We start from the raw sequence: 26,932 nt of genomic DNA, 5'->3' as shown, positions 1-26,932 counted from the left end.
TTTATTGTCCCATTTTGTTTTCACACTTATCTACAAAGATGATTGCATTTAAATATAAAATAATGCAATATAACAGACATGTTATCATACAGTCAAAAAGCACCGTATTCGCTTTGGGCTGGCCACACCGAAAACCTATAAATAGGACCTACTACTCACGTCAGTCAGTGCACTGCACTGCAACTGGTGACAGCTCTGTTCAGTCCTGGACGTCTCCTTCCTTTTTGTAGGCCTAATAGCTGCAATCATATAGCAAATAGAAAGCAACAGTGTTGTTAAACCAGAGGTAGTAGGCCTAGCTATACCATGCTCGCTGACATACAGTGTTAACCGTCCTGACATGTCTGTATCGAAGCCCACTTCACGGACGTCCAGGCTTATCTGAAACCACACAGACTATAGCTGCAATCAGCCATGAACTAGCCTACCTTGAGCAGAGCTGCAGATGCCAGCGGCAATAGTCCAACTGAATAGGGATACACGGCACGTCCGTATTTTCCGTTGTTGTTATTATTAATTTATCTAACTTGCGCTGATTTGTGCCCAATTGGGCTACTTGGGATGAGCGTCGGCGGGCAAAAACGGGAAAAATTGGCCATTTGGCGTTTTTTTAAGCCGTTTTGGGCCCATAAAAGTCAATGTAATTTGTTGAATTTGGGCGGAATTTAGCGCATTTTGGCGGTTTTTGAGAACCTTTTGGGCGGGATTTGGTCAGACACATCTGGCAACACTGGCCGCAGTGCCGCCGCGCTGAAGTTGGTGTCTCCGCCGGCAAAGATTATCAACTCTGCTGCCGCGAGTTCGCGTGGAATAACTAGCACAAATCAGCGCAAGTTAGAGAAATTAATAATAACAATAACGTTCTTTGCCCGCCCTGGAAGAAGTGAACTGACCGGAGTCTTCAACAAAAATGAAGGTTTGTAGCCTAATGTGTTTTTACTGTTTTGTCTCCAGCTACCTTAGTTAACTGACTAAAGCTGATAGATGTGTGATAGCCATTCGTTCATCCAACGCATTCCTTATCTTCCATACGATCGAACTATGAAGTAGGCTATGAACCCATAGGCCTAGAAGACCGTTGCCCAAGGTAGTCGCTACACAAACCTAAACCGTTGGTTACTCTCAATGACCTAAACCAATGGAAATGGAGTCAACTAATCTAATCATAAGAAACATTGGAATGAATCTCGTCTCGGTAACTCTCGAGTCGAAACAGTAAAAACACATTAGGCCTACAAACCTTCTCGGCGGGAAACAAGGCCTACAAACCTTCATTTTTGTTGAAGACTCCGGTCAGTTCACTTCTTCCAGGGCGGGCAAAGAACATTATCTGCAGGGAACTCTGAATTCAAACGTAGCAGGGCAACACAGTGTTGGGTACAATAAACCAGTGAGTTGGGTTATTGTGTGACCTAACTAATAACCCAATCAGTGAAGTAGCATAGATGTTCCCCACTGTACCAATATTGAGTTAGAATAACCCAACACGTTTACCCAACAGCTGTTATTCAGCACTTGGGTTGACAAAACAACCCAGCATTTCTTAGTGTGCATGTAAAAGTTTTTATCTTTTACCTCACATGTTTCGACGGTGTTACTTCCGTCTTCATCAGAGGGTCACTGTGATGTTGATGAGTGACGTGCTTTAAAAACAGCTGATGTTGTTGTGGAGGTGTGACCTCCCTGTCAATAATGACAGGTTGGTCACACCTCCTGCTGTTAGAGTTGTCCTCTTAGGATGGTGGTCCAGGTGTGTGAGAGCATGTATGCCCCCTCATCCCTGTTCATGGTAGGGTAGACTGAGTACAGTTGGGTACACTTTTATTTTTGTCCCCTTCTACGCAGAAATTAGACTATTAAAATGTCCTAAAAAGAAAGTTGTTTTGGACAGAACATATTTTCAGGATGTGGGCAAATATATAATCAAGGAATTATATCTCTAGGATGTTTAATGTTTATGTAATTAATCAAACAAAAAAGGTGCACTTTTGTCCAAACTGTATCCTAGCTGAAAATCGGTGGGGTACAGTTGAGACATAGCAGAGTACAGTTGAGACACCATTCTAATCAATGGGGTGTAATAGCCATGGGAGCTAATAGCATGGCCGATAGCAAAATACTGTACTCAACTGTACCCGTTAGCATCTTCACATTGATTTTACATAGTGAAATTAGCATTACAGGCTAGTGTCTAAACTGTCCCCTTCTGGCCAGATCACACATTGATAAAGATTTTAAACTGGGTTTAACTGTTATGATGTCAGGAAATATGTCTGCTTTTAGAGCACATATCATGGCTTGCAATCATGTAACTTATATCAAGAGGATAACTACTGGTCATTAGATATTCAATGTTGAAAGACCCTGGTGAAGTAAATCTGACCTGTCGAAAACAGCATTTTCCCAATATCTTTGGATCTGTGTTCTGTGCTGGTTTCAAATTTCCCATGATCTAAGTGGACATCGATGTGCATGTCCACAGCAAAAATTAGATCAGAGTTATGTTGTTACCCAGAGATATTTGGTATGTCTCAACTGTACCCTGTACTCAACTGTACTCAGTCTACCCTACTTGGGTTACGCTTTCTGATCTCCATAGACTCCTTAATCCAGCGGTGGTATCTGTTGTTCTCTTGCTGTATGACTTTTGCCTTGTCCCAGTCCATGATGTGATTTTCCCTCCTACAGTGGTCAGTTATGGCTGATTTGTGGTTCTCCTGTGTGGCCCTCTCCTTTATTGCTCTTGTATGTCTTTGTTCTGTTTCCTTTTCACACTCTTTTTATGCTCATTTTTTCTTAGGAGGTGTGACCAACCTGTCATTATTGACAGGGAGGTCACACCTCCACAACAACATCAGCTGTTTTTAAAGCACGTCACTCATCAACATCACAGTGACCCTCTGATGAAGACGGAAGTAACACCGTCGAAACATGTCAGGTAAAAGATAAAAACTTTTACATGTCTTAAGGCAAAAGAAACCACTAAGTGTTTAAACTACTTAAAAGGTTTTGCCATCAAACTGTTGTTGGTATGTAGGCAACTGTAGGGCCTATAAGTCTACTGTCTACTGCCAATGGCTTGCTACTGTATGCTGCATTCTTTCTTGAAGGTTTTGCCATCAAACTGTTTTTGGTATGTAGGCAACTGTAGGGCCTATAAGTCTACTGTCTACTGCCTCTTTCTGGCCCTCCATAAATCTCGTCCCTACCTACTGTGTTTGCTATTGATTTGTCACAAGATGGCAGTGTTTTTGTAGCCTAATACCACGCCAATGGCTGTCCTAGCTCTTATAGCCCTATCAATCCCTTTTTATTTATTGGCCCTCTACCGCGAGCTCTATGGATTTATGGTCTTATAGCCACATATGATATTTGTTGAAAATAAAGGCTGTCGCACTGTGATATCTTGGAAAATAGGGGCAGATGTGAATAGACAGATGTTACTCCGTTGCATCGACGACCCAAGAACACTGACATTCATGTGTCGCTAGAGGGCGCGCGAGGTCCACCTGTGTTCGCGTGCTGGTTCTCCCTGCATTCTTTCACCCTTTGGAAAAGTGGCTGTGCCTACGGACAGCGCGCAAGCGCACATGAGTTGTCTGAATGAAACGGAGACCATTTCCTTTTCACGGCCCTGTGCGAAGTCAGACGAGAAAGCTCTGCGGAAACTGCTTTGATTTACTTTATTTAACCTGGTTAAACTGGATGTTGACTTGGACGCATATCGCCTGCGTTCAGTGCCGCAGTATATTGTGAGGAGGCTGGACGGGTGTTTTACCAAGAGGATATCTAATGGTGAGTAGCAGCCCAAACTGTTGTCTGTGCCTCTTCGTTTCCACTAGCCACTGCTGCAATATTTGGTGATTGACTTGCCCCAAATCATCCACATGCAGCTGTCAAAATATAATTCAGTGTCGTTGTTTTCTGACCATGCAACAACGTCACATGTCCACGCTATAAACCGAAGACACGAACTTGCATTCTCGTTTACGCTTTTCCTTTTGATATGTCTTTTTTCCAACCAAGACAGTTCACCAGTCAATTAGCCAGCTAGCCACCGCCGTCCTCAGCTGAAGCCACATCGAGCGACTGTTGCCGCCAGGCTAAGCCCATTGATGGACGGCTGAGCTAGCGACAGAGACACTGGTTGAAAATATTCGATATGTAATGTAGTCGGTTGCTGTCAGTCTTGAAAACACAGGTGCCTCTTGCCACCAAACCCAACACACTCCCACACGAAACGGGAAGTGGCGAGCATGATGGGGTGGTTTGTGGAAACGTGTGTATGAAATGCATTGTTGTGCGTTTCCTCGCTCGCTATTGTGCAGAGAGCTGAACTAGGCTGACGAATGTAGTACAACAGGCGACCGACTGCTTGTTACAGTAGATCACTATCCAGTGTACATGTCAGCTTTCGGAGTGCAACGATACGAGATTCCTGTATTGTGTGCGAGTCTGATGTCAACTAAGAGTAGTTCTAGGCTATGCTGCGTGATTATCTTGATGCTATGTGGACTCAGCTTGCCATTTGTTATTGGGCAGTTTAGTTGGTATTTCTTTGCAGTCTTCAGAATGATTGAAAACACCATCCGCAACATTCTGACCTGGTGGAGAAAATTAAAAATTCGTGCATATATGAAAAAAAAAATCAGACAACTTCAAATAACCCCAATGTTTTTGTTATACGTGTGTGTTTGTCATGTCGTTTCTTTGCCCAAAAGACCTACAGTACTGATGACACATGCCCTTCATGCATTCATTGCTTTGATGTGGTGTAAGTGCATTAGAGATTGCAATGTTTAATACCACCATCCGAGACGGAGTATATGCCTATGATCAGGATATCTTTAGGGACAACATTATGTAATGGTTGATGTAAATAATGTATGTGAATAGCGGGATGCAAGCTGGCTCCGTGTGCGCCGCCGGGGCTTCACTACTCCGTTTCTAACCATTTTCTGGAGATGCTGCCTTTGTGGAGCGCTTCAGATATACGCGCGCCACAACATGACTGTTTCCCAGCCAGCCGTAGTGGGTTAAAGCACCCTCCACCACAATGGGGGCACGCATGGACGGAGTCGTCCGGCCTGTGTTGCCATGGCTGGTTTGGGAGGGTACGTTTTGGAGGGGGTCTGTCTGGTTGGCTCCTCCTGGGCTGGCTGGCATCCGCCATCCCGCTCTGGAATGTGCTCAAGCCAGACGGGACTGGAGCATGTGTGTGTCCCGGCCCCTCCGTATGTTGTGCCTGTCTGTCTGATAACCGCTTTCAGCTCCGTGGGTCTGTGATGTGATGATGATGACCCTGCGTTGCCAATCCTGTGCCAGGCTAGTAGGCAGCCCTGTGAAACGTTCACATGACAATGATTATTACTGTGTGTTCATATGTATGGGATATTATTACCGGAGACGGTGAAAAGGCAGAACCTAGAAAAACTTATTGCTATCTTGTCAATGGAAAATAGTAACACAAGCAATTGCTTGGGGCCCTGAGAGTCATACCGGGCCCAGAAACCTCAAAACCGTTACAGAAATGGCAAGGCAGCCTTTGAACAGAATTTAGTTGTGCTTTTGTCTCTGTCCTAACCAAATTGAAGGCACACAGCATCTGTCTTAGGCACAACAGGTACAGCAGCTCTCTCTTTCTTTGTGTCTGTGTATGAGCTGCTCTGTGCTCATTTTATTAATTTTTATTTTTCAATGTGTCTTCCAGTCACGCGCGCACGCACACGCACACGCACACACACACACACCTGGAGATCAATGGATGGAAGTGTTTAGGGGGGGTTATCCAATGGCGTGCTGCTGGTCCAGATGTCTCCAGGTGGCCTCATCCTCCTCACTGGGACTATGTGATGGATTGGAGAGCTGAGCCACCCGGCCCGTTGCACTAAACTAATCAGTGTTTTGATTGCACAGAAAGACGGATGCTGTGTGCATTGTTAACATACGCACACACACACACACACACACACACACACACACACACACACAAACACACACACACACAAACACAGACACACACCGTCGCATGCACATGCGCATGCATGCACGCAGCAATGCGCGCGCAGGCACACACACACACACCACACACACACACACAACACACACACGCCTATACGCCTACCCTGCGGGCATTCATCACCACCCTGTCCCATCTCAAGTTACATTATGATTCCAACAGTGCGAAGGACCACTCCACACCAAACAAACAACACCAAACTTACGCACACGCACATACTGTATGTATACACACATGGGTCCATGCACGCGCACACACACATAACACAATACTTAACACAGAAGAACACTAAACCATTAGTGACTAGCACACTCTGCATCATTGCCTGCTTTTTTTTAAACGTGTTGTGTGAGTGTTTTATTCATGGCCTGCCATCTGGCTGTCAGAAGGGGTGTAGATCAGGATGCCTGCCTTGCCTTCACTGAAGAGGAGGTGTGTGTGTGTGTGTGTGTGTGTGTGTGTGTGTGTGTGTGTGTGTGTGTGTGTGTGTGTGTGTGTGTGTGTGTGTGTGTGTGTGTGTGTGTGTGTGTGTGTGTGTGTTTCCCGAATCTACCCCGTCTCGCTCCCACTCATTTCCTGTGCCACTCTTCACTGTACTATCCTAATAATAAAAGCGAAAAAGACCCCATAACAAAACAAAAACCTCTTGCACCGACCTAATTTTTTTCACCCGTGGCACCACACCATGCTACTACTTCATCTGTGGGAAACTGTGGTTTTCTGCTAGTTTTGTCATTGAAAAAGTAATTGTGAAAGTCGGAGCAAAGAACGCTCTGGGTGTGTTCCGTGCCGGCGCCGTTGCTAAGTTAACTTGGTTGGTTTCAACGCAATTTCCCAATAGATTCCTTCTAGGTCCCTAACTGGTTCGCACGGTGCTTTCGAGAAACAGTGTTGAGTGCAGGTTCGACCAGTAGCGTAAGGAGATATTTGATAGAACCTGGTTAAAGAGCAACGTTTAAGTTGATTTTGTAGCATAATGTGACATTAATTAACCAAAATATACGTTTGCACTATTTTACTATACATTCGTCCACAGTAGTCTTTAACCTGAATGTTGGCCTTTAAGCCTCCTGCATAGTCACACATGACCCTGCCCTGGAAAAGAGACAGTCGTGGGTGGCACCGCAGTCCGAACTGCGCCGAGGAGAGAGACATTTTTGAGCAGGCTGCCGGGAGAACAAATGTCAGCGTTCAGTGCTAAAGGTCACCTCACCAAAGTGTGTGTGTGTGTGTGTGTGTGTGTGTTTTAGAGGGCGAGTGCTACTCTCATGGCTCTTTGTTAGTTTGTCTGTGTGTCTGGAAGAGCACGTTACTCTTAAGACGAGGGCAGAGAGATGAAGTCATAAAGTCTTTTCCTGACTGTTGTTTATTATGACAGCACTCGTCCCATGTCTGCCCGTTTTAAAACACCAGATGAACGGGTGAGGGCTTGGCAGCATGTCATGTGTGCGGTGCGGTGGTGATGAGACTGGGGCCTCCAAGATTTGGGTGGGGCACACCCAGTCCTTTAGCCACACCCACATCACATTTCAAGGATATGCCCCAGATGTAAGTTAGGCTAAGTTAGTTCTGTGCCTCTCATTGGGGCTCCAGGCAAAAGCCCTACACTTTGATTGAAAACCTTGAAACTTTAGTCTAAATGATGATGGGCCACAAAGGCTATACAAAATGTTTTTTTTTAAATTTCACTGATGTTTAGTTGTTAAACAAAACCTGTTGGCTGTTTTTTTGTTTTTTACTCAAGGCCTATGGCTGGGCACTAGATGTTTGTCAATATGTGAGCCATCTATTATCGTGCTTTGACATACCCAAAGGTCATTACGCACATTACCCCTATAAGCGGCCTGGGGGTCCCAAGCAGTTGTTCAGTTGCTAGCTCTGTTTTTTATGCATCTGATGTGTTGCTCCCATGTTAATGCTCCCTTCACAGTACCTCAGTCCGACCATGGTTTCCATTGGTGTACATGAGTTGTATTGATGGAAGACGGCCATCTTTGTTTATTTCTCTCGGTTCTCTCTGGGGTCACACTCCTCTCTGCCTCTGTCCCTGTTTCTCTCCCCCCCCCTCTCTCTCTCTGTCTCTCTCTCTCTTTCCTGCTTATTGTCCTCTCTCTCTCTCTCACTCACTCACTCTCTCTCATTCACCCCCCCATCTCTATTCTTCTCTTTGCTCCCACTTGCCCTCCCTTCCTGCCTTTCTTATAGTGTGTGTGTGTGTGTGTGTGTGTGTGTGTGTGTGTGTGTGTGTGTGTGTGTGTGTGTGTGTGTGTGTCGCAGCTGTGCTGTGTTCCCCAGACCAGACCTTTGCCAGCCTTGCCCAGGCAGCCTGGCAGAATGGCGGCATTGTAGTGTGTGTGTGTTGGGGGGGGGTGCCAGGGGAGTGGGCATGCTCCATCTGGGTAGCAGAAGGCCATTCGAGAGGGTCATGCAACACACATGATGTCCACACACACATTCACACACTCACACACACTCAAACACATCTAGGCACACACAAGTACGCACACACAACACAAAGCCACTCACCCATACGCACACCCAGACAGGCTCACATGCAACAATTCATGTCATGCACTATGTATGCCTTTTCAAACCTGTAGTTCACTTGAGGTTTCAGTGCCTGTGATTTTCAGTGCCTATTTTATGTAGCAAGCACACTTTGGGATGCACGCACAGCCCAGGACAACTGACCCACCTCCCCCATGCAACACACACACACACACACACACACACACACACACACACACACACACACACACACACACACACACACACACACACACACACACACACACACACACACACACACAGTCAGTCAAGAGTGATTGTCCAAAATAGGCCATATGAAGGCATGAACTGTGTGTCTGTGTGTGTGTCTGTGTCTGTGCGTGCAGTGCCAGTGCAGCTCAGCTGGTTCCCCAGAGCAGCTTGTATGTATGCGTGTCCCGTCCCCTACAGACTGGCCTGCCTGCTGCAAAGCAAAAGGGGCAGCTAAGCAGCTAAACTACTGCCTGTAGTTTCACTGAGCTTTGACTCGCTGAGGTGGCCCCAGCCCATTGCACGTTCATCTGTTTGGTAGCGTGTTACTGTGCTCATTTGGGCTCATTGGGGTCATGTCATGTGAAATCAGACACTTTGGGGCCCGACTGACAGAGTTTTAATACAACTTCGTTTTTTGTGCCATGGTAGAATGCAATTCTGGGGCTCCACATTTCATAAAAATGTCAGTTGGTCCCCAAAATCTCTGATTTCATGTGAAATGACCCATTGCTGTTCTTCAGATGGAGATACCAAGTTTACAGTGTGTGCGTTTGTTCGTGCGTGTGTGTGCTTTGTGTACAAATGGGTTTTGTGTACATGTGTCTCTGTGTCTGTGCTTGTGCGCATGTGCTCACAGGCATGAGGTCTATTGAACCTTGGCCACCTGCAGCATGCATGACTGAGTAGACTTGGGCAGTCTATTCTGTAGTAGAGTCCCCCACTTTGCCTTTTGTCTGGGCATAACTTGCTCTAATACACTCTCTCTCTCTCTCTCTCTCTCTCTCTCTCTCTCTCTCTCTCTCTCTCTCTCTCTCACTCTCTCTCTCTCTCTCTCTCTCTCTCTCTCTCTCTCTCTCTCTCCGCGTCTCTTTTTCTGGTTCACTCTCTCCTGCTCCCCTCTGCCCTCTCTCTGCGGCGTGTAGTGCCTGGGCGGCTGCTCATGCAGAAAGCCTGGCTGGCTCTAGCTGTCGTCTCATTTGCATTTGTTGTTCCTGTTCTGCCCGTCCAGCTGTACCACGCTAAGTGAGGTTCCAAGCCCCCACGTTAACCCCACTACGCTACAACCAAAAAGAAAGGAGGGGGTTAAGCCTTACGTCATCATGAGACTCCAGGGGGCCCAAAGCCATTCAAGTGCAGAACTATGTTGTGTCCTGTGTGTGTGTGTATATGGTGCGTGGCTGTGCATGGCGTGTTGAGGGCCTGTCGATAGTCAGTGGGTCAGGGCATGTGGGTATTGCGTGGTGTGCAGTGCAGTGCACTCACTAGGTGTTATGAATGCACATTCCATTGCATGGTTTCTGCATTTCCTGGCGTGTGTGTATTATTTGTGTTGTGTGCAGTGTGTTGATGGGTCAGTGGTTTAGGTGGGAGATGGTCTGAAGTGGCAGTCTGGCTGACTCCTGAGTGAACGTCCTACGAAGATGTGGGTACCGCGGTGGAGAGTGGTGTGTGTATGTGTACGTACATGTGTATGTGTCTCTGCAGTGGTGTGCGTGCATGTGTGCGTGCGTGCGTGTGTCAAGATAAAATGCATGGAAAATTGGAGCCAGTGTTTGTGTTCTTGCATCGGGCGTGCGTGTGTGCGCTTAGTAACATATTCAGGCAGTAGGTGAACTGGACTGTGTGTGTGTGCGAGGTGTGAGTGTTTGTGATGTTGTGTCGGGCGTGTGTGTGGGGAGGACTTAGTATTTTCAGGCTGTTGGTGGACTGGACACTGTGTGTATGTGTTGGAGGGGTGGGGGCATCGGGGCAGGCTTGAGCTGGGATGGGATGGGAGGGGAGGGTGGAGTGCCGGCTGATTTGAATGGAGCGGCCGTGATAAAGTTCAGACAGAGCAGCGGGAAGGGAACAGAAGGTCACTTCCTCATGCAGCACTGCCTAGCCAAGGCTCAGGGGCTGCCACTGGAGAGACAGCCTGCCTGCGTGTGTGCACGCGTGTGCTCAAGTTACTGCTCAACCAGGTAAAATTGCTTACTTTGTGTAATAAGTGTGACCGCCAAGGCAGATGAACACCACACACACACACACACACACACACACACACACACACACACACACACACACACACACACACACACACACACACACACACACACACACACACACGTCATTGATAGACCTGACCCATGCACAGGCATAAACATTCAGGCATTTATGTACCATTACGGAACATGCTTTGACTGCATACTGGCTGTTTGGAAGTTTTTGTTTGTCTTTTGCGTGTTTGTGCTGTCTGATTTGTGTGCATGCGTGTATCGCTTGTCCTACGAATCCCTAAAAAACGTTTTTAAATTGTCACTCCGGTTAAACAACACATTTCAACCCTCATGTGCAGGCTTTCTGATTATGTGTGATTGTCTGTGTGATCTCAGGGATCGTATGCAATGTTCTGCCCCAGGGCCGGTTCTAGACAATGTGATGCCTTAGGCGAGCGCCCCCTTTCCTTTTTATGCATTTTAGAAATTGCCATCTGTAAACAGATAGGTCGAGCACAACTGATATACTAGTATACTACAATGGCGATATAGGGTCATTTCACGTGAAATCAGACCCGACTGACCCGGATTTCAATCATACTTGGTATGCCTTTTTAGTAGCAAGGTAGCACCCCAGAACTGCATTGGTTTGAATCTGACACTAATATTAAGGGAGAAACAGACTAGGAAAGGTTCACATGTGAGGGTAGGACACTACATTCAGCCTTTTATTATATCAGTCAGTGTTAGTCACAGAAAGCTATGTGGTGTTTTTTGAAAGCTCTTTCTGGCTCTACAAATTACACAATCAGCTTGGAATACAACAACTCTCAGAATATGAATTATGATAAATTGAAAAATTAAAAATTGAATATCTAAAAAAACTATATTTTAAAATGGCCAGTTCCTTGTCCAAACGTAGCCGGCAATGTCATTAGCAACACCTCAAATGCTGGTGTTCGGTTCTTTATTCATTTCAGAGAGAATTTGACTACCATATATGGCATCATACAGACCACTTACTAATAATATGGTAATACCATAGTAGCATCACATGACAAAACAAAAACAAAACAAAAATGGTCAGTTTCCATGGTCCCAGGTTTCAGAAACTAAGGCAGATGTCCATTTATACACACCAAATGATGATATGTAAATGTTTGAACATTCCTTCTCTGTGTACCTGTGTCATCTTCCCTTTACCGTAAAGAGATAATCAATGGCTACACTCTCATTTTGTACTCTACCAGTGCATTTGAAGCAGCAGCTGTGTCTTTTTTAGATAATGTATAAGTACGTCCCGTTGCAGTTACAGGTTCCACTACCAGAAGCACATCCTGATGATCCATGACAAGTCTATCTGGTCTGAAGGGAAAAAGTGAAGGATGGAGATGGTCCATGAGGATGCAGGAAGTTCAGTTTCACCTCTCCAGTGCTCGGCATACATTCCTCAACACATGCTAGCCACCAGTTGCCATCATATACAGCTACAACATACCCTTTGATGCTTGAAAATGTAACACATTCCTTTACTGAGCTCACTCTTTCAACTCTGCCTTCTCTGAATGCTGAAAATGGCCTAACTTCCACTGTGTCCATTGATAATGGGCAGAAGCTGTGTAGTTTTTGAGTACCTGGAATAGTTCTTGCAGATTCCAACCTTTTCAACAGGTTCTCAGCTTCATGATGGTACATCTCTGTTGTGGCAAACTGGCAATGGATGTTCTTGAGAGAGATGCACCATCATGAAGCTGAGAACCTGTTGAAGAGGTTTGAATCTGCAAGAACTATTTTCAAGCATCAAAGGGTATGTTGTAGCTGTATATGATGGCAACTGGTGGCTAGCATGTGTTGAGGAATGTATGCCGAGCACTGGAGAGGTGAAACTGAACTTCCTGCATCCTCATGGACCATCTCCATCCTTCACTTTTCCCTTCAGACCAGATAGACTTGCCATGGATCATCAGGATGTGCTTCTGGTAGTGGAACCTAACTGCAACGGGACGTACTTATACATTATCTACAAAAGACACAGCTGCTGCTTCAAATGCACTGGTAGAGTACAAAATGAGAGTGTAGCCATTGATTATCTCTTTAAAGGGAAGATGACACAGGTACACAGAGAAGGAATGTTCAAACATTCACATATCATCATTTGGTGTGTATAAATGGACATCTGCCTTAGTTTCTGAAACCTGGGACCATGGAAACTGACCATTTTTGTTTTGTTTTTGTTTTGTCATGTGATGCTACTATGGTATTACCATATTATTAGTAAGTGGTCTGTATGATGCCATATTTGTGAGTCAAATTCTCTCTGAAATGAATAAAGAACCGAACACCAGCATTTGAGGTGTTGCTTATGACATTGCCGGCTACGTTTGGACAAGGAACTGGCCATTTTAAAATATAGTTTTTTTAGATATTCAATTTTTAATTTTTCAATTTATCATAATTCATATTCTGAGAGTTGTTGTATTCCAAGCTGATTGTGTAATATGTAGAGCCAGAAAAGAGCTTTCAAACAATACCACAGGCATCTTTTTGTGACTAACACTGACTGATATATTCAAGGCTGAATGTATAGTGTCCTACCCTAAAATGTGAACCTTTCCTAGTCTGTTTCTCCCTTAATATTAGTGTCAGATTCAAACTAATGCAGTTCTGGGGTGCTACCTTGCTACTAAAAAGGCACACCAAGTATGATTGAAATCCGGATCGGTCGGGTCCCAAAGCGTCTGATTTCACGTGAAATGACCCTATACTAGTATTCGGAGCACCAAATCGATCTCAGTCTGAAGTTTCATTCTTTCTTTCATTTGAGGTTTTAATTCTCTGGGACTTTCAGGTATGTCTGGCGCCCCCAAAACACTTGGTTGGCACCCTCGGCGATGGCGTCGTCTGCCTATGCCTAGCGCCGGGGCCTGTGCTGACCTTTTTGTCTTTTCTTGTTTGCGCTCCCCCATGTTCCCAAAGCAGATTGAACTCCTCACGGTGCCTCACTTCATCATGTTCTCTGGGCCCCTGAGAGCTGATTCAGTGTGTTCGTTAGTGCACTAGTATGTTGTTGTCTATCCCAGCCCAGTATGTCGCAGGCTGTTTGTTTTTGTTGTTGGTTGTTTTCCCCCCCTCCAGGCCATCAGCACAAGACCTGTACTCAGTACACAAGCACAAGGACTCCACTCCTCCTCCTCCTCTCCACTCCTCTCCACTCCACTGCACTCCACTGCTCTGTCTCTGATTCAATAAAAAGTAATAAAGGGCCCTGCCCGTGTGATCTCGACGTTTCCAAAATCAAATCAGCGGGTACTAGACTTCAGAGAGCTAGTGGACTTCAGAGATATGATAATGCAGCTCTCTCTGTCTCTGTCTCTGTCTCTGTCTCTGTCTCTCTCTCTCTCTCTGTCTCTCTCACTCTCTCTCTCTCTCTCTCTCTCTCTCTCTCTCTCTCTCTCTCTCTCTCTCTCTCTCTCTCTCTCTCTCTCTCTCTCTCTCTCTCTCTCTCTCTCTCTCTCTCTCTCTCTCTCTCTCTCTCTGGCATACAAAGAAAACACCAAACAAAGCCACCTCAAAGGGGGACACCACTGCAGTTGACACTCTTGTCCCTTTGAAACATGAAACCGAATAGAATATTATAGAATGAGTAGCAAAGAGTAGTAGTGCCGTCACCACAACAGGGGAGTTTGCAGAGGCCGAACACGTACCAAAAAAGTTTCCAATAAGTGGAGATGAGCAGCCACACAGTTAAAAGAACTAGCATCTAATGCCATGCCACCGAGACACCTAAGAAACTTCAATTTAATGCAGTGGGCGTTGCGAAGAATACAGCTGAGTTGGGGCCGGTCTTAGTTACCATTGAGCTGCATTATTTTCACTACTGGATGGGCGGCATTAGCAGGCCTGTGATGAGGTCAAGGGGGCGTTGGGGGCTAATGATGAGTTTTCAAGGGGGCGTTTGTTCAAAATAGGTTGAGAACCACTGCGTTATAGTCATCGGTGTGTAAACCTTGCGAATGTAACTTTTAATGGGACGGACCATATCTAACCTCTAGGTTGACCAAGGAGGGAGAGTGCTATACAGTGTTGACAGTGCTGCATTAACCACTAGTGTCCATGGCATCTGTGGAAACCCACATGAGTTAATGAGGTGTCACAGGCCCACAGAGCTACCTCTGGTGCTGTTTCTTGTGTGTGTGTGTGTGTGTGTGTGTGTGTGTGTGTGTGTGTGTGTGTGTGTGTGTGTGTGTGTGTGTGTGGTGTACGTGGTTTGTTCATAACTGCAACAGGCATGGTGTGTGTGTGTGGTATGTTCATAACTGCAGCAGGTATGTATAGTCTATTGGTGTGCATGCATGTATGAATGTGTGTTCAGTGTGTGTGTGTGTGTGTGTGTGTGTGTGTGTTGTTCTCTTGCATTATTTTGTGTGAGCTCATTACAAATCTGGATTTCATTATTCCAAGGGCTGGCTCTGTCTCCAAGCTGTAAAAAACACAGCAGAGAAGAGGCGGCGTTTAAATGTAGAAATGGCTCCCTCAGCATTAAAGCGGCCTGCCCTCTGAGTGTGTGCGGTTGGGGAAAGGAGTGGGGTAGGAGTCGTTTAGGGCATGAGAGTGTATGTATGGGAAAAGTGTGTGTGTGTATATATATATGTGTGTGTGTCAGGGAGCGACGGTGTGAATGTGGGAAAGTCGAAAATGTGTGTGTGTGTGTGTGTGTGCATGCAGTATGCACGCGCCTCCGGTGAATGGTCCAGGCAGAATGATTAAAAATGGATGGAGGACTAATCCAAGGCAAATTTACGGCGCACTCGTCGCTAATTAAAATGGCCCCCAGGTGAGGAAGGAGAGCAGAGCAGGGGAGTCTAAAAACATTGAAGAAAATAAGTAATAATACGAGTCCAGTCAAGGTGAAACAACATGTTTGGTGGTGAGTTGTTTTGCTGAAGTAAATTTCTTCTTGTCATGAAATTAAAATCACATAGCAGTACTGGCCAGAGATTTGGATGTGTGCGTGCGTGCGTGTGCGTGTTACGCTGCTGGGTATGTCCATGATTGCCCTTTTGAAAGATAAGAAAGGATATGGTGTGGTGTTTGGGGCTCAGTTTAGCCGTGTGAGGGCTGTGTTGTGTGCTCTGGCTCAGATGGGTTATCAGTAGGTAAGAGAACAGCTAGTGGTCTGGCCTATGTGATACTGCTTTAGAGGGAAAGAGACAAGCCACTCAGCTCTCCAACATGCCTATGTTCTCTCTGTTTGTGTGTCTCTGGGTTCTTCATAATATCCTAACTTCCGTCATCCCTACTCCCTTGATTACTTATGGCCTTGTGATGATGTCACTGACGACAGATGTGTATCAATATCTCGCAAACGTGCAATTCTAATGTCATTTTCTCTTTTGCAATCTGGATGGTGAATGGAGAATAGTCCCCTTAAAGTTGTGGCTAGGCTAACAACGGTGAAACTTTATTGTTTTCTCAACGCAGTCGGGGCATCAGCGAAACGTGAGGTCACAAGCACAGGTTGAGGATGGGAGTCTGCATATTAGAAATAACCCTCTCTATCCATCTATCTATCTATCTATCTATCTATCTATCTATCTATCTATCTATCTGTCTCGCTTTCTTGCTATCTAGCTATGCTATCTATCTATCTATGTCGCTCACTTACACGCTCTGTCTGTCTCTCTCTTTGTCTTTCAGAGACCTCAGCCAAACAGGCTCGGTCAGCTTAATTTGCCAGCCTGACTGGACAGGTTATGATGCAATGCAAAGTCTAATAGCAGTGGTGCAGAATAGGAACGTGTACATCAACTATAGTCATGCATGTATGCGCACACATAAATACACTCGCGCACACACACACACACACACACACACACACACACACACACACACACACACACACACACACACACACACACACACACACACACACACACACACACAGACACGCACACATACACACACACACACATACACACACACACACACTGGTATGCATGGCATTTGAGCTGGGAAGAACAACTGTTTTGGTGTGGCTACCAGAGCAGTTGGCATTGTGGTGCAGGTGCTAAGGAGAAGGGTGGCTGGCTGGCGCGGTATTGCAAATAGGCTACTCTTGGCTGACTTAGTAGCTGAGAGTGGAATTTCTCATTGGGCAGTGAGTGGTCACTCCTGTTGACTATTCATTTAATTATCACTTATGTGTAATATTACCATTGGGAATGTGATAAAGCAGACAAGGTTTGAAGGTCATGCCAGAATGGCATGCTGTTTGAGTTCACCACTACAAGGAGGTGTGGTACGATGACCTGGAATGTGTGCTGAAACCCCTAAGCCCACATTTCTAATGAGAAATCTACGATAAACAAAGCAACAGGTTCCAGGCAGGCACTCAAGAGTATATCCACAGAAAGAAAGTAATACATTTAAAAACCCTTTATTAGAAACTCATAATTAAAATGCATGTGTCGACCATTGTTGCCTTAGTGACCTGTAAGTCGCTTTGGATGAAAAGCGTGATCTAAATGTAAAATGTTTGTGAATAAAAGAAGTAGGGGTTTAAGTAAATGTGGCAGGAGCTTGTGGGGGAGCAGCGAAAGCAAGATTGTGTTTGGAATGTGCTGGCTGGTGCACTTTAGATACGGTAGTGGGCTATTTTGGAGGCTGGTGGTTTGAATGCAAAGTTTGGTTGACTGCTGCACAGTGCACACATGGTGTGTTTAGCAGAAGAGAGGAAGTCTATTTTTAGTTTTTAGTTTTTTCAAGTGAGGGACACATTTGTGATTGCATAAGGTGCAAGATCTACAGGAGAGTGTATTCAGGCAGGGGGGTGTAGTCTTACTGTTATGTGAAGGCAGAACCATAAATATTGAACACTGTTAGAAAAACTCCAGAGGATGTGCCGTGTGGTGTGTGATCATGCTTCACAAACACCTAAGAAGAAGATGGGATTAAATTGATATGGCTTTCTAGTGCAATGGTATTCGGTTTAACTTTACAGTTGACGTGGAGACTGGAGATATGATTGAAGCGCCAGAAAAGTATCAAGTTACCACGTGTGATAATGGAACACCTTCAGAAACCTATTGATCTGGTTAGACTTGGTCGTCTTTGTCAAGTAGTGAAACTGAAGTGTTTCATGTGGTAAGACCATGGTGCTTTAGTCTCAGTAAATGAGCTGAGGTATTTCTTGTGGGAAAATATAGTCTCGGTGTAGGCAGCTGTTATGAGTTTTGTAAAACGGGTTTGGACTAAGTAGCAAACCAAATGCATTGGAGGTGTGGCGATGTAGCTCTTGAGCATTTAAAGCTGAGGTAGCCTATTTATTGTAATAAGACGTGGTGGTGTTAGGCTTAGGTGGCCTCGACGGGCTTCCCAATCAAATGAAAAGAGTTGCAGTTTTGTGATTGTGTAGTGTGTGAACTTGGCATAAAACAGCATGTTTGAGGCGGAATGATCAGAGGCTCCTGTTCCCTCCGCTCTGAAGAAGCATCATAACAGGTTCATGTTTTCTCTCTGTGCTGCTGTGTGTATATCGCTGCTACTTCTGCTGCTGATGAGGCTGATACACGTGGTGACCCTGCATCTTACTGCTTTCCAGGTCCTAGTCCTGGCCATGCTTTGCCTTTCCTTGCCTTGCCGTGCACTGCTCAACCGCAATGGCTACAATTGCAGACTAAGTGCTCTCTCTCTCTCTCTCGCTCTCTCTCTCTCTCTCTCTCTCTCTCTCTCTCTCTCTCCTTCTCCCCTTGAAGTTTCCACTGCCGCGCGCAGAAAGAAATTGCAGACCATCCAGCAAAAAAGTTTTTATTCCCCCCACCACCCACCCCCACCCCTTTTCCCACCACCATCCCCCTTAGCTCTTTTAACACCCCACTGCCCTGAGAAAGACCCACATGTGTACACACACACACACACACACACACACACACACACACACACACACACACACACACACACACACACACACACACACACACACACACACACACACACGCATTCCCCCTCTCCTTGGCGGTAGTGCTTTTGCATGCAGTCTTGTTTGTAAAAGGATGAAAAAACCCCTCTCATCCACTTTGGTAGGTGTGAAGCACTCAGCCCTGCCACACACACACACACACACACACACACACACACACACACACACACACACACACACACACACACACACACGCACACGCACACACACAAGCCTTCTCATCCCTTTAAACCTTTTTACTTGCAGACTGATTCTTGTGCAGGCCCCTGTCTACCACCCCACTCCTTCAAAACTGTGTGCGTGCGTGCGTGCGTGCGTGTGTGCGCGTGTGTGTGTGTGTCCAGCTCTAAGTGGTGTGCAGAGGATGGTCTACTGTGAGCGCTCTACTCTGCAGCTGTAATGTCATTTGCTGGGCTGTTCTCCCTGTCTGCTGCAGAAGGCCACTTGAGCGCCACTACCCGTAACGGCTTACCACCACACTGGCCCCTCTGCAGCCTACACACACACACACACACACACACACACACACACACACACACACACACACACACACACACACACACACACACACACACACACACACACGAGTGCAAGTAGATTAGGGAAGAGACAGCGTAGCCACAGCTGTCAAAGTGTCCAGACTGATTGACTGGCTAGCGCTAGAGAGACACACTCATTCTGTCTCAAAGCAGGATCTTCATCCTGAATGTGTGCGAATGTACCTATTTTCATTGTCTCCACCTAGCACATGAATTGTTTGGTTGTCTCCACCTATCCTAGCATATCGAAGAAAGATCTGTTTGGCCTCCGTACCGCATGTAGAAACAGGGCCGGAGGCATAGTATCCCTACCAGAAACAGGACACTGAAGTGCATGACACACACAGTCTACAGTTCAGCTCATGCATTCAACTACCCTTTTCCTTATATGTAAGTGTCCCCACTTCAACCCCCCCTTCCATCCCATCTCTCCCACCTTCCTTACATTGCTCATTGATTCAACCAGGCATTTTCCCATGGGTGTCCCAGTTTCACCTCTCTCTCTCTCTCTCTCTCTCTCTCTCTCTCTCTCTCTCCCTCCCTCCCTGTACTCAGCAGGGCCCCATGAGGGCACGTGTGGTGAGTGATGTTGATGATGGGCATGCCCCAGCCCTGCAGGGTGTGTGCTCCACTACATTACCAGTAACATACATTGATGTGGCGTACCAAAAATGTCTGCTTTTATCCCAGCCAGAGGCACCATGTATAGAAGAGCGATTGGTTGATCAAAGGGGAGGCCCATGTAAAGCTTTAGCAAAGCAAAGTGTACTTGAACCCCAGTGCTGCTGCCAACATCCCAAGTGACTGTAGCAGACCCAGCTATGCTAAGTCAGAGCCAAAGCTTTTTATCCTATATAATGTTCATGAAGTTCACTCACAGAACTATGCCACAAGTGTCAAGACCCCAAGCGATTGCAGTATAACCCACCGGTGCTAGTCTGAGCCAATGCCTTTATCCTACACTGCCGTACAAAGGAAAAGTGCTTTAACTATATATTTGTCGAAATTCAGTTTCGACTGAATATGGTCTTCATTACACCATCCTTGTCTTGTGACAATGACTTATGGTCCAAATGTGTCCCATTTTAGAGATATTACTATATGTCAAATTTGCAGTAACTGCTATATCCAACCTACTACCAATACTTTGAAGGTATTTTTCTCAGTTTCAATGTTAGCGTTTGTTACTGCACTTTGCCTTTGTAGGCCAGTGTATAATGTTCGTAAGAGGTAGTTGAGTGGTAGAACCGGCTTCACTCACAGAACCTACTTCTAGTTTCTCTACATACTTTTCTGGCCAAATTCTGGCCAAATGTTGAGGTTATTGAGAGAAACTTTGGGCAGCGCTCTGCACGTACAATTTTTATTTAAATCGACGTGCTTTGGCGTTCTGCCTTTCCGACAGACTGCGGACTAGGGCAAAACATCGAGACTCGTCTTTGTGAATAAATGTTACATTCCTAGTGCTGGCTTTCTCTGCCCTTTAATTTTGTCCTATAACGTTATTAGGAAGTGCAATGAATGCATCGTTTGTCAGTCTAAATTTAAAGCTAGGCAGTGTGTATTCTGTTTGTGTGTGCGTATACAGATGGTCATAATATTTCTGCTGTTTAATCAGATCAGATCAAATTAAGTCATGAAGATGTCAAGTTTTTTTTTTTTTTTGTAGAACCCTAGGTAAGCTTAGTTGGTGTCTCTGCACCTGTGTGTGTGTGCGTGTGCGTGTGCGTGTGCGTGTGCGTGTGCGTGTGCGTGTGCGTGTGCGTGTGCGTGTGCGTGTGCGTGTGCGTGTGCGTGTGCGTGTGCGTGTGTGTGTCACATGACCCGTGTGCATGTGTGTTGACCTGAGCTGACTGGGCTCACCCAACAAAGTGGCAGCTGCCTGTCTAAAGAAGTTAACATTGTTTGGGTGAACAAGCTGGAGTGACTCAGACGCGTTTGTGTGAGAGCGTGTGTGTGCGAGCGTGTCAGTGTGTGTGCGTGTGTGCATTTTTGGGTGTGGTGAATAGTCATGGGGCACTTCTGCAGGTCTGTGCAACGGTGCTGTCATGACTGTGTTGGCGGTGTCTTTCTTGGGTTCCTTCTGTGCCTATGTGGTTAGGTATGAAAGTGTTTTATGGTGTGTTTGTGTGACTGCTTCCTTTTTTTGTCAGTGTGTGTATTGTGTGGTGTTTGCTTGTTGTGTTTGCAGGTAGAGTGTGTGTGCGTGTGCGCATGCCCGCCGTGTAACCCTCCCATGTAATGGGCCCCGTGTGTGTGTGTGTGTGTGTGTGTGTGTGTGTGTGTGTGTGTGTGTGTGTGAATAATTTAGCGTGGCAGCGCTGGTGTTGGAGCCCTAGGCGAGCAGTTCTATTATTAATCCCTCCCAGGTGAAGTCAGGCCAGTACAGTAGGCCTGCCACTCAACACACCTTTTGACATGTCACACACACACACACAAGCCCTCATGCATGCACTCACGCATTCCTTCTGTAGACTGCATGAACAATAGACCCAGATGCAGCGTAAGCTCACCTCCTTGGCTCTTTACACTGTAACCACAATAAAGCCTTACTTAAATACAGGCTATAGTTGATTAACACTTTCATTTAAGTAAGCTGTAAAGAGATCAGTAGGCTTATTTGTAATGATCACATAATTTGTTGTTATGAGTGGGTTTTGTATTTGAATTTAAGCTTAGGAAATTCTTGTCTTGATCTTCTTAGATCAGTGCCTACCACAGTATGTTGTCTTTGGTTACTTAATAATTTATCTTGAACTGTAACATATTAGACTGTTTTTGGTCCCATGAAATGATTAGTGTGTATTAGTTAATTCATCGAACCACACACATTTAAAGCTAACAAAACCAACGCTCTACTGTCAACTGAAAACCTAGGTGGTGAGCCAAAGCCAGTGTGTGAAGTGTAGCCTTCAGCATCGAGCCATTCAGTTGAGTGGTTTCAGTGGTTTTGTATTTGTTAACAGGGTTCCCACGGGTCATGGAATTTCTGGAATATCATGGAATTTCATAAAAGTTTTTCCAGTCATGGAATTTTACCATTTTGCATGCACAGTCATGGGATATCATGGAATTTTCTTAACAGTTGTAGAAGCAAAAACTTTTTTTTGTTTTTTTGTATAACATTGTTTCTTACTGGTTATACTACAACACTTAGCCAGAGAGGGTTTGTTTTCTTGCTGTAATGTGCAACATTGCTAGGATGCAATGAGCTCTCTTTAGTCTGGCGGTGGCAATGCGATGGCCCGAGGGGTGAAGATACACACTTTTTAAAACTTAACATTATTTCTTTTTACGGAAGTGGTCATGGAAATTCTGTGTTTTGGGTCTTGAAAGTCATGGAAAATCATGGAATTTTCTATCTGAGTTAGAGTGGGAACTGGGAACCCTGTGTTAACCTCAGGATATTCTATGTTCTGAATTTGGAACGTTTTCCTCTCAAGCCAACCAGTATACGTTTCTACTTTTTACATACCCAATTTATTTTGAAGCCTAACATGATTGGGTTTTTTTGCTGCATGCAATGACTTTATTAGTAATGTGCTTAGCACTGCACTAATTGGTTCAGTCATGCAAGCACACACTCAAAGACTCAAAACTCATTGCTGCCAAGCTAGTGTGACGAGTGCAACCTTGACCTTCTTCAATGCCAAACCCATTCAGTGTGTAACGCCCCCTGTATGACATGCTGCACCCCTTTGCTGTGCGAATCACATCAGGAGATCATGTTTGAACAATAGCCATGGGATTAAATTGATATTGCTTCCTAGTGCACGGTGAATACTGTTGTTCAATATATTTTGTGCATGAAGTGTATCATGTCAGCGTGCTGTAAGCCTATTGATTGGTAAATAAACCCTTTTTGGAGGATTCTAGGACATTTGACACAAACTTACATCCCTGATGGCATGCACTGTCAAGCTTTAGAGAAGATGTGGCAAGGTGTGATGGGAGCTCAAGAAAAGCATCACATGGTTGGTGTGCATTTGTAGTTCACTCATCTAACCACACACACACACACACACACACACACACACACACACACACACACACACACACACACACACACGCTACAAAAAGAATCAAAACCAGCCAAAGCCAGTGTGAGAAGTGCAACCTTGACCTTCAGCGCCAAGCCCATTCAGTATGCTACTTCCCCTCCACCTCCGCCCTGCTCTCTACCGCTCTGCATTGCACTGCCAGCTCTGCCCCAGATTGGCTTTTGTTCCTTTAGCGAAAGTTAAAAAGAAGACACATTGTACGCGGTGCACTTATTGTCTTGCAGCAGGAGGCAACTGAGTTTGACAAGTGCACTGACGGCTGTTAGGTTTCTTCACCTCAACAGACGTCTGTATAGAAATCTGACACTACTGCTGTGTATGTGAAGACGTAGCATCAAGTGCGTGCTGTGTAATGCCTGTGTGCACTCTGGCTGTGGGTTATCTACCTGTCAGTAGTGTCAAAGGGTAAAAAAGTAGGGCTGTCAGTTCTCAGGTCTACTTGGCTCTTCACATGTTCAGGCTGACGGAGAACGTCGTCAGTGCCCGTTGCCGAAATCTAATGCGTCACAAAATCGGACAGTGTTTGAGAACTGGGAATTGGGCTCCTGATCCAAATCCCCAAAAAATGCTTCAAGGGCTGTCTGTGCGAACCGTTGCGACAACATGGACATCAGCAGGTTCACCCCGTAAACCAAAGGTCATCTGTAGTACACTACACAACCCAGTAAAAACACGAGTTGTTTGCTGTTTAGCATTTTGGTTCCAAAGATACTTTGGGAGGGTCCATGTTTAAGTAGTAGCACATGTCAGGGTAGTGCAACCAGACCAAATGCCACTATTGTATAGATTAAATGGTTTGTTTTGGTTTTAGTGGATGATATAAGAAGCATATTCATTGCAGCACTTTAATTAGTCAATAATTCATTTATGGGCATTAGCGGTGGTTGAACCACCTGATGTCTGAACCGCCCAAACAAAAACAATTATTGACCCGGGAACAGGTAGCAGCACCATTCTGGCTGGCAGCACCATTCTGTACTCGTTTGTAATGCAGTTATAGGCCTACTTTTCTACCGTGATGACTGTGCTTTTGCCTGATGGATGCATCTTCCCTGCAATACTGCTCTTAACTCTACTCTTAACGCTACTCTTTATAGATTTTGTTTAAAAAAAAATCTGATGATAACTTTTGGGCTTTGGGGTGAATGTGGGCAGAATCTCCTGACCTTGTCCTGCCTATGTATGAAGATGTGAACGGTGCGCACACGCACACGCACACGCACACGCACACGCGCACACGCCACACGCCACACTACACACGCCCACACTCCTCCCCCTGTGGGCCGCCTGTGGTGCTGTCACTCAGAGCCAGATATGGGAGCACTGCCCTCCCTCAACCACTGACCTCCTCCATCTGTGTGTGTGTGTGTATGTGTGTGTGCGCATGTGTGTGTGTACTCCGCCCTCCTGCAGCGTGGATCGTCATAGTCACCTCTATAATCTCTGTCACTCTTCTTCTTCTCATCCCCCCTTCATCCCTCCCTTCTCTGCCTTCTTCTCGTCCTTCTCCCCTCCTTCTTTCCCTCATGATTCCCATCTCTCATTATAATCTCTCTTCTGTTCCTTTCATCTCTGTCTCTGTCTATCTCGCTGCCATTTCTCAGAAAGAGGTCAGAGTCCCAGAGTCTTTCTTGGTACTTGCTGCCTGGCGCACTTTGCATTTCACTTTCTGTCATTATCTCTGCCTTCTGTTGCACTTGACCCCTCTCCCCCAGGTTCCCCCACCCCCCCATCCCTCCTCCCTGTTCCTCTCCATGCCTGCTGCAGTTATGAACATACACACACACACACACACACACACACACACACACACACACACACACACACACACACACACACACACACACACACACACACACACCATGCCTGTTGCAGTTATGAACAAACCATGTACACCACATCACAGACACACACAGACACACACAGACACACACAGACACACACAGACACACACACACGTCCCTTTTGCCGTTGTGAACAAACCATATACACACACACCTATCCTGGTCATCTCTGGGAGAGCAGTGCAGCAGTGCTTGACCCCGTGTGACATGCGTGGCCTGGCCCTTGATCTGATGCGACGTGATGTGATCTGATCAGGCAGTGGGCTGTCTTCTATATCCTCCCTCCCTCCCTCCCTCCCTCTCTCCATCCTCCACCAATTTAATAACCTCTCTCTCTCTCTCTCTCTCTCTCTCTCTCTCTCTCTCTCTCTCTCTCTCTCTCTCTCTCTCTCTCTCTCTCTCTCTCTCTCCGCTCTTTAGCTCCACCAGACACAGTTAAAGACTTACATAAGCATCAGCCTCCCTCAGCCTTGCAAATAAGCCGCCCGACCCCCTTATGCACACTCCTCCTCCTCCTCCTCCTCCGCCTCCGCATGAGTCGGGTGGGCCTTGGGAGACAGAGAGACTAAGCAGAGATGGGCGTCGGGCGGCCATGGGAGGGTCCATGGCCGCCGGACAGAGCTGGCATCTCCTTGGCATTGACTGTGTTAATGAAGGCAGAGACTGACAGAGAGAGATGGAGAGATGTGAGAGCAAGAGAAAGAAAGAGAGGGAGACAGAGAGACACTGACCGACAGGCAGACGGAGAGTTCGACAGAGAGATGGAGGGAGGGAGGGAGAAACAGATCCGGATAGGGAGCGATTTCAGTTGGCCAACATCAGTGATGCAGGTTTTCCAGGAAGGATTAAGTAGTCAGGTAGCTAGCGGCATTGGATAGATGTTCCTGCTGTGTGCTATGCTGCAGTACTGCTACTCCTGCTCTGCATACACTGTAGTGTGCATGTGGGAGAGAGAATGTGTGTGAGAAAGAGACAATCAGCGTGTATGTGTGTTTGTGTGTGTGTGTGTGCACGTGTGTGTTGTGTGCATTTGTTCTCACACAGCGCATATTTAGATGTGTGCAGTTTGTATGCGTTCTTCAGTTATTTACATCGTGGGTCTGTCTTCAGACAATAGCTGAGGACTTATGCAAACACACAGGACCAGTGCAGGAACTTAGGGGGGGGCAGTGTGGGCTTATTTGTTACAGTCGCACTCAGTTACATGCATTCTCTCTCTCTCTCTCTCTCTCTCTCTCTCTCTCTCTCTCTCTCTCTCTCTCTCTCTCTCTCTCTCTCTCTCTCTCTCTCTCTCTCTCTCTCTCTCTCTCTCTCACTGTCGCATGCACATACAGTCACCCCAGCTTTTCTGCAAACTCTCTAAGGTGCGCACGCCTACAGACACACACACACACACACACACACACACACACACACACACACACACACACACACACACACACACACACACAGTGTGTCTCTGTAGGGATGCGAGGGAGGCAGGTGGAGCGTGGAGCTGTCACTGCAGGAGCTAAGCTGTGCAGCCAGCCACTGTGGGGAACGGCAACTGTAGACGGGATATTCATAGAAACTTCACACCACACTGCGAACACGAGAGGGGAGAAGAGAACATGATGCTGAGGGGAGCAGATGGGTAGAGGAATGGATCTGATGGAGAGATGGAGCACAGGATGAGTAGAATGGATGCGAGCGAGGGAGCAGGGACAGGAAGATGGATGGATGGATGGATGGATGGGTGGGTGAATTAAAAGTTGT

At 46.1% G+C, this 26,932-nt stretch overlaps 1 protein-coding gene across 1 annotated transcript in view; it reads left to right on the top strand.

The window, feature by feature from the left end:
* The first annotated feature begins 3,635 nt into the window (after positions 1 to 3,635).
* Positions 3,636 to 26,932, top strand: part of LOC134438700 (tyrosine-protein kinase CSK) — a 67,961-nt gene continuing 44,664 nt past the window's right edge. The window contains exon 1 of the mRNA XM_063188315.1: positions 3,636 to 3,795. The gene's annotated coding sequence lies outside the window, so the exon portion shown is untranslated. The remainder of the gene's footprint in view (positions 3,796 to 26,932) is intronic.

Source organism: Engraulis encrasicolus, chromosome 22 (genome assembly GCF_034702125.1).
Source record: "Engraulis encrasicolus isolate BLACKSEA-1 chromosome 22, IST_EnEncr_1.0, whole genome shotgun sequence".
NCBI lineage: Eukaryota > Metazoa > Chordata > Actinopteri > Clupeiformes > Engraulidae > Engraulis > Engraulis encrasicolus.
Note: the sequence above shows the minus strand (reverse complement) of the source record. Positions and strands in the feature narration are given on the sequence as shown.